This window comes from Mytilus galloprovincialis, chromosome 7, assembly GCF_965363235.1.
Source record: "Mytilus galloprovincialis chromosome 7, xbMytGall1.hap1.1, whole genome shotgun sequence".
In the NCBI taxonomy this organism is placed as follows: domain Eukaryota; kingdom Metazoa; phylum Mollusca; class Bivalvia; order Mytilida; family Mytilidae; genus Mytilus; species Mytilus galloprovincialis.
Window position 1 is genome coordinate 78,428,967 of NC_134844.1, and position 12,659 is coordinate 78,441,625.

General features: G+C 30.6%; 1 long non-coding RNA gene across 1 annotated transcript; it reads right to left on the minus strand.

Annotated features, from left to right (window-relative positions):
• Positions 1-429: 429 nt before the first annotated feature.
• On the minus strand, positions 430-11,503 carry LOC143081981 (uncharacterized). Its single transcript, XR_012980193.1, has 2 exons — positions 11,409-11,503; positions 430-2,506 (listed from the first exon to the last, which is right to left on the minus strand). It is a non-coding gene; the product is annotated as an uncharacterized LOC143081981 (long non-coding RNA).
• Between the last annotated feature and the right edge of the window lie 1,156 nt (positions 11,504-12,659).

The window sequence follows — 12,659 nt, forward strand, 5'->3', positions numbered from 1 at the left end:
ATTTAGATGAACTGTCATCTGCTTTTGTCGGGTTTTTGTCTCTTTGACACATTCCTCATTTCCATTATCAGTATTATAAGAAATGAATAATATTTGATGCAGTAGTCTTTTGACATTTTGTGTTCTTTTTATTAGATGTTGATCGAAAAGCAACAAAAACAAAATTAAGAAAGAACTCTTTTCTCACGAGCTTTAGCAAAATGTTTAGTTTGTTAGAAAAAATGAATTCAAGCTTTCAATAAGAAGGTCAAATTATACAACGAGTTAATGAACATTGAAATACAAAAACTCATAAATTCCAAATAAGGGTTTTGAATAATTCAGCCTTTAAAAATAAAAAGTGCATCAACAGAAATAAGAATACATCAATGACATTTCAAGTATAGGTGATATAAAATTGAATTTAGCCATTAAAGCAAACACTTTGAATACAATAATCGAAGATTAATTTATTAAGTTACACATGCAACAGAAAGATACCAATATGTGTTCTAACATTTTAGTTCACAGTTTGTCATTTCAAACAGTAACACAACTAGCTGGAATATTGGTAGTTTCCAAATTTATATACGCGTTAATGATTTATAATGTTAAGATTGAGAACATATGGTAAGGATGACATGCTTTCCAATTCAATAATAAAATGCAATCCTTGACAGATCCCCGGATATTTTGTTAATATACCATATATTTTATTGTGTCAAATTATAGACCAGATATTTCTTTTAAACTTTAACAAATTCAATGAAATAACTTAAATTAAATAAGGGAAATCTTTGTTTTATCCGATGTGAGATTTTATGTATTTAAACCAAAGTAAAAAGCATTGCAGTATTACCATAATTTGCAACAAGTATCTGATTTGTACTTTTATCATAATCAAGAGAATAGTGGTTGGTTAGATCATTTCCGACTGTAAGTATTTCTTTGTGTTGTTGTCCATCAGCAGATATAACTACCACATTGTTTGATGATTTCCCTACTACGTATACATTACCATCATTGTCGACAGATGTACCACATAGTCCCCTTAGGATTTCGTTCTTAAATGTCCATTGTGCTGCACCCTGTAACCCATAACATATCACGGATTCGGTCTTGTTATTTGTATGGTAAATTTTTTCACCAAAATGTGCAAAGTAACACTGTGTTGGTAGTTTTATGCAGACTATTTCATTTGTTGAGTTGTTGTACGGATCGATCGATTGTATTCCTTTTCCAGCTGCAGAACAAATTAATTGTTTATCTCTCACAGTTATGCCATAAGAATAACTATCAAGTGGTATTTCTTTCTTTATATTTTTGTTTTGTATGTCGATGATTGTTATGCCTTGTCTCTCTGACTTTCCGATTGATACAGTTAAGGTGTAGTCCTCACTGATGTACGCTATGTCAAATGCAAGTGTTGGTGTTTGAACTTCAAAATCTGTTGAGCCGTCAGTTTTGAATATTTTGACAATATTCGAATCATAAAACGTAAACGCCATTCTTCCATCTGGTAACAAACAACAACCCGTGGTATTACATCCCTTGATATCCACAGTTTTATGCAGCTTTATATTGAAATCTTCGACTGACCTACTTGAGACGCGTGGTACCAACAATTGGGCTTGTTTGTTTTTCTTCCTTGATAGGATTACAAAATATGATTTCCTCTCAATCTTGACGTCTCCGAATTCCTGGATATCTGTTACGAATTTGTGTAAGACGGCACTGAGATGAAATGACAATTCTATATTTTGTAAGTTGTCTGTGTCCACTAACGATTGTAGGAATTTATCATTGCAGGAAACTTCATTTTCAAATTGCTTTACAGAGAAAAACATCTGAAGATCTGTTGCGTGTTGTTTGACTTTTTTATATTTTTCTGGTGTTCAGAAATTTCGGCTCTCTTTCCATCTAATAAGGCAAGCAATTGTCTTATTTGGTCTTTTTCTTTTTCCACAACTGTATTCAATGTTTCTATTATGGCATCCTGTATTTTGTCCAAATGGTTGTTGATTTTCTCCCGTGTTTCCTTGATTTCCTTTTCAATATGCTGTTTTTTCTCGGATATTGTCTTTATGCTGTTTTCTCGATTCTGGCGAATTCTCTCTATATTTTCTGCCATTTCTGATAACGACTGTTCAATTTCATTTAATGACTCAGATGTTTTAGCTTTGTCGATGATGTTGGTTAATCTGACAAAGTCTCGGCAATCGATGTGATCTTCTACGACACAACTACCACAGCATGGACATTCGTGTTTTTTTTACAGTAAATTGTGTACTTCTCTTTATGTTTATCACAGTTTTCGGTTATTTGTTGAATCTCAATTGGTAATTCCTGATATTCGGTTATCGGCATGGTATTATGGTTTCTCGATGCTTTAGATGCAGTATGATGTGTAAGGCATTGTGGACATAATCCTTCTTCACATTCTGTGCACCAGACTATGGATGGTTTGGTGATATGCTGGATATCACATGGACCGCAAGAAGGTATCGATGATGCCATTGTGAATACACTTTAAAAAAAAGATTTATGTAAGTATAGGTATTTTGAGATGTTATCACTATTTATAACAATACTTTGCTAAAGGGAACAGGAATACAACATTGTACATAGCCTCTAGCAACAAATAATAGCTACTGACAAAAATATATATTTCCTTATGGAAATGTCACCCGCAACAGAAATAGGTTGTGTTTTTTACCTTCTTTTTGTATGTACAGTTGGCACAATTCAGTAAACCATTACGTTTCTTTTAATAAAAAAATGTTACGAAAATTATCTTGAAGGTCTTGATTTTTGTTATGCCTGGCCGTAAAGTGTCGGTTTTTTTTCAACTTTGAATTTAATCGGTAATCTAGTCCGATTTCATTTTTAGTTGCATATTGATTCGTGTGCTGCCAGTAAGTTCAACCTAATATGTGATTACAAATTTTAAAAAGTTTATAGCACAAATACACACTGCAGTACAGAAAAAGTTAATCATAATTTTGAAATACAAATTAAATAGAGCTTTTAAAGCATAAAATGTATAATATGTGAAGAAAAATGTTTTTCAGTACAGAAGAGATATCTCTGATATTTCCGTACTGACATGATTTGTCATAAAACTTTGTAAACTAATCCATCTATAGATTTTGAATTTTAAAACAAACTAAGGTTTCAACTCACTCAACCAAAATTGACCTCAGATTGAATTGGCTACTTTAAAGACCCCCTAGTTTTGTTATCATTATTATTCGGCTTCGAATGTTATGGATGAAGGTAAGAGTTGAATGTTCGAGTTCCAACAATAAACGTGTTATTGTCAGGTTGCGCTATTACAAATAAAAGATCGAAATGATAACAGAGTTGTATAAACATGATAAATCAGGTACAAACAATTTGAGAATTGAGAAGTGGAATTATGACCCATTTGTCTTTTCATTAAAAGAGGGACGAAAGATACCAAAGGGACAGTCAAACTTATAAATCTAAAACAAACTGACAACGCCATGGCTAAAAATGAAAAAGACAAACCGAAAAACAATAGTACACATGACACAACATAGAAAACTAAAGAATAAACAACACGAACCCCACCAAAAACTAGGGGTGATCTCAGGTGCTCCGGAAGGGTAAGCAGATCCTGCTCCTCATTAAATGATGGTATATTTGTTAACATCATAGACAAACACTAAATCTACCTTTATGAAATATGTAATGGAGAAAAAAAAAGTATTATTGAAGGAACTGTTTATTCATTTTTGTATTTATGTATTTTTGTATTTATGTATTTATGCAACCCTGAATTTGATCCAAGCGAACTATGAAAGTTTGCTGTACTTGCTCAGATCTAAAGCAGATATGAACACCAACATTATTGTGTCAAGTGTACCCCCAAGAAAGGATACAGATGTAGAACCGGTTAATAAAATTCTAATCGATATGTGTGACTATTACAATTTACAATATATAGATCATAGCAAATGTTTCTATTATGACTATGGTTATGTCAAAAAAACTTTATATCAAAGAGATGGCATTCATCTTACAAAAATGGGAACAATGGTATTTTTACAAAACATTGATCAATATGTAAAAATTCTTAAACTTTCATCAGACAATGATTACTGTCAATACTGTGGTGAAAGAGGTCAGAACATAAATACATGTAGGCATGGTAAGCCTGTGTCTTGTTTCTCCTGTAAATCATTTGGTCATAAGGAGAAATTTTGTGATCTGTATTGGAGTTAAAAAATTGGCAAAGAAGATATAGCCATTTCATCTTTAAAATTTATTTCTAAAAATGAAAAAACTTCCACAAACTACTTTGATGTTTTAAATCAAATTTGTCAAGAATGTAATAATTACACCTGTATCTGCCCTACAGACAGGAGTCTAAATTATCTCTTTAAGAAAAGTGAAAAAAAACACCAAACTTAAACATTCTTCAAATAGAATGGACAAATCTATTGTCAATTTTTCTAAAACTAGTATAAGTGATTTGAACAAAATAAATGCAATCACCAGTATGACTAATACTGGAAATTTTAAAGTGAATGACAATCTTTCTGTAGCTGTTACAGAATCTGATAATGGTACTTATGAATCTAATGATGAGGTAATTAATTTGCAATGTACTGATACAAATGTTTTATGCAATCCCCCTGAGGCCTTATCACCTGTTGATTTTAAGCTTTGTTTTTCAATTGGATTAAGTGTTTTAGTGACAGCATGTTTATTTGCCTTACTAAATAATAATTGTTATGAATTACAAAATGTACCTAATTTACTAGAAACATCTGAAGAAAAGGATAATGTTTATGACTTTTCTTTAACAAAGGGTATAAAAATATGTTCACATAATGTAAACAGACTTGAACACAAGCTGGATGAAATCAAATACAATTTAATGTTCTCTGAAAATCCTCCAGATATATACTGTTGTTGTGAAACATTTTTGGACAGTAACACCTAGGATAATTTTATACAAATTCCTGGGTTTATTTTAAACAGAAACGATAGACTATCATGAGGTGGAGGTGGTTTGGTTGCTTATTTTTCAGAAAAAGTAACATTTAATAGAAAAGCTGAATTTGAAATAAGTGACATTGAAACAATGTGGTTTGAAATTAAACCAGTTCACAAAAAAACATTTTTATTATGTTCAGTATACAGACCTCCTAGTTCACTAATTAATTGGATTGATGAATTTGAAAAAGAAATTACAACTGCCATTAATCATAATTCAGATATTATTTTAGTTGGTGATTTTAATATAGATTTTTCAAAACCTAATAAACAACCACAAAAATGGCTAAGTTTATTAGAAACCTACAATCTCAACCAGATAATTCAAGAGGCAACAAGAGTTACACCTGATTCTAGTACACTAATTGATCATGTTTATGTCACCAATAAAGATTTGATACTAGAATCACATGTTGCTAAATTTTCAATAAGTGATCATTATCCAGTTTGTTTAACTAGAAAAGAAAAACATTCCACTTATGTCAAAAAAGATATTCATACTATCATTTCTTACAGAAATTTTAAAAAATTCAATGAGACAAATTTTCTAAGTGACTTAGCTATTGCACCTTTTGATAGAATTGAACATGAAAGTCACCCAAATACATGTATTCAGATGTGATATGACATATTTAATGCAGTTCTAGATAAACTTGCACCAATTGTTACTAAAAGAGTAAAAAGAGACAGACAACCTGAATGGTTCAATAATGAAATTGCATGTGCCAGAAAAATGAGAGAGAAATACCATAAATTAGGAATGTGGTCCGAGTTCAAATTTTGGCGAAACAGGACAAAACACATAATCGATGAATCAAAAAGAAATTTTTATTCAAAGATGGTAAAAGATTTAAAAGCTTCTAAAGATTTGTGGAAATGTATTCACAGTCTTAACCCATCCCAACAAGAAAAGCCATATGAACTTTTAAATGAAGATGGTGTTAAAACTAATAATGTCAGTGACATTTGTAATATTTTTAATAAGTTTTTTACATCTTGTGTTGAAAACCTGAGGACTGACAGATGTATGAGCAAAACTCATGATTATGCAAAATTAAATCAATTTGTACAAAAGAAATTTACTAAGTCAGAACAAGTAAAATTTTCAATTCCAGCAGTCACAATAAATGGTCTATTTAATGAGATGATCAAACTTGACATTAATAAATCCACCGGATCTGATAACATAGGACCAAAAATTTTAAAATTGAGTGCCCCTTTCATAGCGTCATCTTTAACTTACAATTTTAACAGAATAATAGATACAAGTACATTACCCAGTGTTCTAAAGATTGCAAGAGTAACCCCTGTTTTCAAAGCTGGTGAAAAATTCATGGCAATAAATTATAGACCAATTTCTGTACTTCCCGTGTTATCAAAACTTTTAGAAAAGCATGTTTCAAAACATTTGTATGACTACCTAAAAAGATTAGATCTTTTACACCCAGCACAGTCTGGGTTTCGACAAGAACACTCTTGCCAAACTGCCCTTATCAATATCATAGATAAATGGATACAGGATATGAATGATGGTGATATCAACTTAGCAGTCCTGTTGGATTTTAAGAAAGCTTTTGATGTAGTAGATCATGTTATTCTCTGTAAAAAACTTGAAATTTATGAATTTGATAATACTGCTGTTTCGTTTTTTAAATCATATTTGAACATGTTGAATGAAAGATCTCAACAAGTACAAATTGGTAATGCTCATTCTGAAAAACTTTATATCAAGTATGGTGTCCCCCAAGGCTCCATATTAGGCCCCCTTCTGTTTATATTATACATAAATGACCTTCCTATTTATATGAAAAATTGATGCACTGATTTATATGCCGATGATTCAACTTTACATCTTTCTGGTAATTGTTATCAATCTCTACAGTCAAAGGTACAAGAAGATTTACATGGTGTGGAGGAATGGTGCAATGATAACAATATGTTCATCAATAAAAATAAAACAAAATATATGATTATTGGAACGAAACAAAGAGCAATGCCACATTACAATGAGAGTTGTTTAACTATTAACAATCAAGTGATACAATCTTCCACATGCGAAAGTCTTTTAGGCATTAAAATTGACCCTTCCCTCACATGGACAAACCAAATTGATGTGATCTGCTCAAAAATATCATCTAGACTATATCTACTATTAAAGATTCAAAAATTTCTAAATCTAGACTACAGAAAATTATTCTATAATGGTTATATCTTGCCACTAATAGATTATTGTTGTATAGTGTTGAGTAGTTGTAGCAGTGATGGTTTAAAAAGGATATTAAAATTACAAAAGAGGGCTGCTAGATTAATATCAGAAACAGACCCATTCGCTCCTTCTGCACCCTTATTCAAACACTTAAACTGGATGACAGTTGAACAGAGAATAAAATATCATAAGTTAGTGATGACATTTAAGTGCATTAAATGTGATGCCCCATCATATCTGACTAACAAGTTTCATTATGTTTCAGACAGACATTCATACCCCTTGAGAAATGCTGTTCAAGGTAACCTCATACTCCCTAAACCAAAAACAGAATTGTTCAAAAAATATTTTATGTATTCTGGACCATTCTTGTGGAATAATTTGCCAATACCGTTAAGAAATATTACAAATGTTAATTGTTTCAAATACAAAATAACAGATCATTTATTGAAATCAACCTAGCTGTATCAATAATATAAAAAACTGATCATGTCATCATGTTTATTTTTTTCATCACATTTTATCAAGTTGTATTGAACATTATTATCATACTTGACTTTTTATACTAATGTATGCAATGTATATGTTTGCATTTTGTTTGATTTCTCATGTCGAGGGCCTCAGGGAAGATTAGTTATATAGCTAACTGTGTAACCCTCTTAAAAAAAAGTATTGTTGTTGTTGTTGTTATTAAATAGGCTAAACATTTACTTTTACGAGTGGTTAAATGAAACATATAAATTTGGTTAAATTTAAGATTTATTTTATTAAATCTTATTTTACCAATGGTTTAATTATACATTTATATTTGTCTAAATCTAGATTTGTTTGATTATTAATGATGTAATAAATCTTTTTTACCAGTGGTGTAATCATATACTTATATTTGTCTAAATTTTGTAATTGTAATTTTTTTATAACTTTTATAAATCTACTATTGTGAGTAGTTTAATTGAACAATTATAGTTTCTTAAATTTTAGATTTATTTTGTTTTAAACATATCATAAATCTACTTTTACGACAAGTTTGATAAAAATATGATATTTTGTTAAATTTGAAATTTATTTTGTATTTAACTATTAACGACATTTTAAAGCGAAAACTTAAAATTGATAAAATCTTGCACACAATATCGATTATAATTATTTTAGATTAAAAAGACTGTTAGTTTAATCAAATTAAAAAAAATAAAATTATTAGACCTAGTTAAATGCATCATTTGATGCAGTGTAAAGTTCTGAGTGTACGATTTATCACGCGGTTTATTGAAAACCGTCTTGTGAGTTCTGTTTTTATGATGCATGATGACACTCTTAGATTTTCTTGGAATATTTCCTTGTGATTGAATGACACGATGTACATTTCATTTTATACATCCGGTCATTACAGTCTACCCTTTATATATGTCGGTGTTTATTGTGTATGTGTAGGGGTAAATTCAGTAAATAAATATACGTCATCAGGGACCGACAATTTAGGGAAGAGCTTTCTGTATAACACTGAAGTCGTATGCTCTTCTGATTGGTAGATAATGTTTGTAATACATATTTTTTGGCAGATGGATCAAAACTAGAGTTTAAAAAAAAAATGCTGAATGTACTAAATTTTTTTACTACAGGATTGAAAAGTAATGGGGGTCAGTATAGGAATTTAGTGCGAATCTACATTGTTTGTAAACAAGGCCATGTGAATGCCCGAAAATGCCGCATGACCCTATGTTTTTATAAGTGCAAAAGATAGGGCTACATTTTTACTTTCATGAATGTTATATGAAAGTTTCCAATTTCTAAAGGTAAATCAGGTATAAATTTAATTCCATACATAGATTAGCATTAAAGTCAATGGGAGATTTTTTAATGAATTCACCCCTGTACAATTGCACATATTACGGCAGACATTAAATCTGAAGTTAAGGGGTAAGTTCAGTAAATAAATATACGTCATCAGTGACCGTCCATTTTGGGGAGAGCTTTCTGTCTAAAAGTGAAGTCATGTGCTCTTCTAATTGGTAGATAATGTTTGTAATAAATATTTTATGGTAGATGGATCAAAACTAGAGTTGAAAAAAATGAAAAATAAATGCTGAATGTACTTTTCCCCCCCTACAGGGTTGAAAAGTAATGGGGGTCAGTATAGGAGTTCAGTGCGAATCTACATTGTTTGTTAACAATGCCATGTGAATGCCCAAAAATGCCGCATGACCCTATGTTTTTATTGTTGCAAAAGATAGGGCTACATTTGTTCTTTCATGAATGATATATGAAAGTTTTTAATTTCTAAAGGTAAATCAGGTATAAATTTATTTCCACACATAGATTAGCATTAAAGTCAATGGGAGATTTTTTACTGAATTTACCCCTATAGGAAAATATGCACTTTTTCACTATACTTGTCCAAGGCCACACAATAATCACAAAACTAATTTCCTGTAAATGTTAATGTAATGGAAGGATTTTGGAACCTTTTGAAGTTGCTTTTTACACAAATTTCTATCTTTAAGAGCGGCTATCCAAGATGCACTCAGTGTACTGTGAGAGAAGCATGGAGTATATGGTAAAAATCAGTTTTTGTGTGCAGATTGAAAGAAACAATTAAAATTACACTTGAGAGTCATGATATCAATGAAAGGCAAAAATATTCTCCCCATTTACATCATATTTTGCACATATTTCTCCTCATAATGTATAAAATCATATGAAAAAAATGGATTACCTCCCTTTGACATAGTGTTTTTTTTAAGCTGTGTTCCCCATGTTAAGTTGTAGAACAAGTGGTAAATAAGCACTTTTCTAGTATTTTAACACTCGAATAATCTAACCGCATGAAGGTATTCATTTTTTTTTACTTAACGCATTGCGTTTCTTTATTTAAAGAATATACCAGACAACTTTTCATGATTACATGTCCTTCATCTATGAAACAAGTGATGAAATGTTTGTAATTGGATTTTAATGTTAAATAATGGCTTTTAAATATTCTAAATTGTTACTTGAATCTCTCAAATGTAAAGTTTGGTCATACCTAATCTTATTTTTTCATATTTGACACTTTTTCTACTTCGATTCTGGCTGTCTAGTTTTGGCGAAGAACCCATCCTGATATTCTGGTAACAGGAATTTCTGCAGAGTGATTGTCAATGACATTTTGTGAAATTTACAAGTAATTTAAACACAGATTTAGTATAATGAAACATAATTGTTGTTTTATTTGGTATGAAACTGCTTAAAAAAGCCTTTGAAAAGTCTTTTTGTGGTCTTTTCATGGTATTTAATCAAAAACCTCCATATAAGGAAAAATCTAACTAAGAGTACACCAAGACTTTAGTTTCTAGATGTACTTGCAATACTGGTCAAAGCAAACACAGAAAACAATTCATATTTATTAAACATAGTATTTTACACCATTCTTTTAAAAACAGTCAATGCTCAACTTTATGTACCAAATATACATTGGCCGCAGTATGGGCTGTAGTATAAATTTTGCTCTATCTTTACAAACTCAGCATTTATGAAGGTTGTATTGAAACTGGAACTTGGAAATTGGATACATTACATGTTTATTACAAAAAAAGTTGGAAAAGAAGTAAAAACGTCCCTTATAGGGATAAATTCAGTAAATAAATATACGTCATCAGGGACCGCCTATTTGGGGGAGAGCTTTCTGTCTAAAAGTGAAGCCATGTGCTCTTCTGATTGGTAGATAATGTTTGTAATAAATATTTTATGGTAGATGGATCAAAACTAGAGTTGAAAAAAAATAAAAAATAAATGCTGAATGTACTATTTTTTTTTCCCTACAGGCTTGAAAAGTAATGGGGGTCAGTATAGGAATTCAGTGCGAATCTACATTGTTTGTAAACAATGCCATGTGAATGCCAAAAAATGCCGCATGACCCTATGTTTTTATTGTTGCAAAAGATAGGGCTACATTTGTACTTTCATGAATGATATATGAAAGTTTTTAATTTCTAAAGGTAAATCAGGTATAAATTTATTTCCACACATAGATTAGCATTAAAGTCAATGGGAGATTTTTTTACTGAATTTACCCCTTAAATATGTTTTGGTTTGGATAATGATTATCTCCCTTGCATTGGAACTTGAGAAATGTTTTCATAACAAAACAAATTAACAATGTATTCTTAATAAGATATGACTGATTTGTTCTAATAAGTAGACACATAATATGATATCTTACCTAATACTTTGAATATCACCCCGTCACTCAAGTGGATAGAATAAGTGTGTATTTAATTGTGTTTTGTAATCCTCCCAACAGGAAGGTTAATAACCGTATTGATAATTATATCAGGTGACTTCCGACGATTTGAAATTGTATAGTTATATATAGATACTAAGTTATAATGGCGGTATGTTTAAAAAGAACTATTTGAAAAAACTCTTTACTCGCACTTGGTTCATGTTATTATATAATCACAATTATCTACATGAGATAATGCCCGTACCAAGTCAGGAATATGACAGTTGTTGTCCATTCGTTTGATGTGTTTTATCTATTGATTTTGCCATTTGATTAGGGAATGTCGGTTTTTAATTTCACTCGGAGTTAAGTATTTTTGTGATTTTCTTTTTTTTTTGTGCAGTTTTTGAAGGCATTTATGTTTAATATATACACAATTTAACTTCAAGTTTTAATTTATAATGTACCGTCGCTGATTAATTGATTTGCTACTACGTATACACTCAACAGAATATATTTCATAGTGGTGGAGAACTCTAAATTGTATTTGTTCATGGGGTACAGCTTTTAAAAGTACATACTAAGTCCTTTATATGATCAGATGAATCCATTCTTATTTATTTGCGTTCTATTTCTTTTTCCGTGGCAATGTTTTCAAAGAGTTAATACCAAAGAGACACTCATCCTTTTAAGTTGAAAATAAAATGAGAACTTCAAGACAAAAAAACCAACATGAAAAACACAACATGCATGTAGAAACTGAGAACTGAGCAATTCGAAGCACCTCAAAAACCAGGGGTTGAGATCCTATGTACTCAAGAAGGGTTAACATATCGTTATAGTCGGAATGTAAATGTGGTTTATGTTGTTTGGTCTTAAATATCGATTCTAACCTGGAATTTCTGCATGACTCAGATTCACGTTTGCATACTAGCTGTCAGTCAATAACAAACAGAACTCAACATCATTTAATTAAATGTTGAAATAAATAACTTCCATATTTCAAAATTTGCATTAAATATTTAATTAACAAATCGAAACGCGTGAAGGGTAAACACAAACAAATTTAAAGGCACTTTAAATTCAGTTATTACATCTTATGTGTTGCTATGTTATCAATGTTGCGATCAAACTAGCTTCGGCAATAAACTAAAATAATTAGCTTGCGATCAACCATCATTAAATGAAGTATGATATGTCTTTATACGTCAAAGATTCGAATTAAATGCTAAAAAAACTTAAATTAAT